The 2969-nt window shown below is 35.4% G+C and overlaps 1 protein-coding gene across 2 annotated transcripts in view; it reads left to right on the forward strand.

The window, feature by feature from the left end:
* The window catches only part of LOC148131658 (uncharacterized), an 86122-nt gene that overhangs the window by 75762 nt on the left and 7391 nt on the right, over positions 1–2969 (forward strand). Inside the window, exon 1 of one of the 2 annotated variants that reach the window (XM_087953294.1) lies at positions 2553–2653. The exons of the other annotated variant lie outside the window; for it this stretch is intronic. The gene's annotated coding sequence lies outside the window, so the exon portion shown is untranslated. Of the gene's footprint in view, positions 1–2552; positions 2654–2969 lie in introns of those variants that run through there. 2 annotated transcript variants of the gene reach the window in all.

The following is a 2969-nucleotide window of genomic DNA, read 5'->3' on the forward strand; positions in this document are numbered from 1 at the left end:
AAGGAGGAATTTAAACTACAAGCCTTTGCGGATGATTTGGTTTTCATTCTGGAAGATCCTCTAGAGACAGCCTTAAAACTATTGGAAAAGAAAGAGACGTACGGTGAGATGGCTAGTTTGAAAATAAATAAAGATAAAACAAAGATTCTGACAAAGAACATGTTATTAAGACAAAGAGAAGAACTGGCAGACCTATTGAAAATTCAAGTCACGAATAAGGTTAAGTATTTGGGGATATATTTGACATCAAGATGTACTACATTGAAAGAGAATAACTATATTAAACTCAAACAGCAGATAGCACTTGACTTGAAGAAATGGGAAAACCTACAACTGTCATTAATAGGCAGAACTTCAACAATCAAGATGAATATTTTACCCAGAATTTTATATTTGTTCCAAACAATACCAATTAAGCTTAGCAAAGATTATTTTGAAGACTTAAATAAAATTGTGTCGAAGTATATATGGCAAGGCAAGAAAGCGAGAATAAAATTAAAACTTTTACAAGATGCTTCAACTAGAGGAGGATTTGGCCTTCCTAATTGGGAGTTGTACTATCAAGCTGCAAATTTGATGTGGGCCAAAGAATGGATAACATTAAGAAAGACTAGATTGTTGACACTAGAGGGACATGATTTATTACTGGACTGGCGTGCTTTTCTGTGGTATAAGGGAACTAAATCGCAGGGCTATTTTAGAAGGCATTATATACGGGAGTCTTTATGGTTAAACTGGGAGAAAATTAAGAGACAATGTTATTTGAAAATCCCAGTTTGGTTATCAACTATTGAAGCTTTTTCTTATCCTATAACATATAAGAAGGAACAAACAGTTAGATATGGGGAAATATTGGATGAAAAGGGTGAACTTAAAACGATGCAAAATCTAGAAGAACAAGGTATAAAGATGAATTGGTTTTCATATGCGCAAATACATTCAAGGTATCTTAAAGATTCTAAAACAGAGGGGTTCTATGATAAATTGACTGACTTAGATAAGATTTTGACAGGTACTGATGAAAAAGTGATTAAAAAAATTATATGGTTATTTACTGGAAATTAAACTAGAGGAAGAACAAGTTAAAGAAACTATGATTGTTTGGGGGAAGAATTTTGGATATGGGATTGATTTAGAGAAATGGCAAAAATTGTGGTCTCAAAATTATAAAATGACAATGTCAACAGCATATAAAGAAAATCTGTATAAGATGTTTTACAGGTGGCATTTCCCCCCCGACAAGAATAGCAAGAATGTTCAAGAATAAATCTGAAAAATGCTGGAAATGTCATCAGATACCTGGCTCATATTACCATATGTGGTGGACTTGTGAGGACGCTAGAAAATATTGGACTAAAATTCGCATATGGTTGGAAAAAATGACTAAGAAACATATAGATTTAAAACCAGAGATTTTTTTATTGGGAATCTTACCTGATACATACAATAAAAATTTGAAATATTTGATTGTAAATGTATTAACAGCGGCTAGGATTGTATTTGCTAAAAATTGGAAGAGTGAGAAAATACCATCACAGGAAGAAATTATTAAGAAAATATTGGAATGTGCTGAAATGAGTAGATTAACATTTGAAATTAGAGAACAAGAAGATAAACAATTCTATGAAATTTGGGACCTTTTCTATCAATGGCTAGATAATAAAATATAATAATAGGATATTTAGATTTTTAGGAAACAATGAATACATATTTCTTTTTTTTTCTTTGATACTATTTTTATAAAATTTTATTAAGATAGACTTGGTATGACTTTATGACTTGCTATAAAATAAATTAAGTAAACTATAGTTATCTCGTTAAAGTATGAATTAATAAAATTATAGTTAAATGATTGTTTAATAATGATATCAGGCTATATAATTGTTGATTGATAATATGAACTATTATGTAATATAACTACAATGGAGACTATGAAATGGATGCACAAAAAAAGTGGTAAACCAACCGATACACTGTCTGTAAACTTATGAAGGAAAGGATGATGTTTTTATGTTTTATGTGTTTTGTTTGTTGTTAAAATTAATAAAACTGTTTTCAAAAAAAAAAAAAAAAAGTTTCCTCAGTTTGCAAAAGCAGGTTTTGAGGAGTTATCCTTGCTTCCCCCAGATGAGAGGAATAACTGGTTGGACGAGAATTCATTTATCCATAAATGATGTGTACTTGTTGCTGTTTGTGTGCACATCGTTTTCCACACCCACCTACGCCACTTCCCGGAAACAAAGCCGCTGGGTGAGTTGTTGTTAGCTATGAGTCCATCCCTGAAGACCAGGTTAGCCATCGATCGACCCAAAGTGAACCTGTCCATGTGATCCGTACTGTTGGTGGTTTTCGATCAAAAATCTTGCAAACAACGAGCGATTTTAAGCCTTATGTCGCTAGAGGGCGCTCCATGCAATGAGTAAAACCCGGTGACTAGAAAGCCGTCAATCCAGTGGCGGCATCGGTGGTTGATGAATAATACTGACATCCAACGGGAGGGGGAGCGGCAGAGCCGAAAGGTGTTGAAACAATCAAGTCCTGGATTTCTAGAGCGGAGAACAGAGGAATCTCCTTTTCCGGCTGACCCATGGGAGGACCGTGGCGTGCAGGGCGGCTCTCCGCCTCTTCCCAGGAGGATGGCAATAGCTGGAAGGTGAATTAAGGGCAAGTGGAAGAGAGGCGGGGAGCAAGTAGGACTGTTTGGTTTCCTCTCCATTGTAGAAATTGAGAAGAAACTAGACTGAAACATGTCAGCTGTTGCAGCATGTTTCTTCCCTCCCCAAATTTTGTTGCAGTGGTGCTGGACGCTTTCAAAGTAGTGCCTGCGGTTTTCTGTTGGTTGGGAGGTTTAAAAAGTCTCCTTCGATTTAGGGTTGACTCTGTGATTTTTTATGATCTTGTTGTTTTCCTGGAAACTGAGGAATTTCATGCACAACACTGGGGATTATATCTTGCAGATGCTTTCAGCG

Source organism: Notechis scutatus, chromosome 2 (genome assembly GCF_049901735.1).
Source record: "Notechis scutatus isolate UNSWTSFEM ecotype Mainland chromosome 2, rNotScu1.2, whole genome shotgun sequence".
NCBI lineage: Eukaryota > Metazoa > Chordata > Lepidosauria > Squamata > Elapidae > Notechis > Notechis scutatus.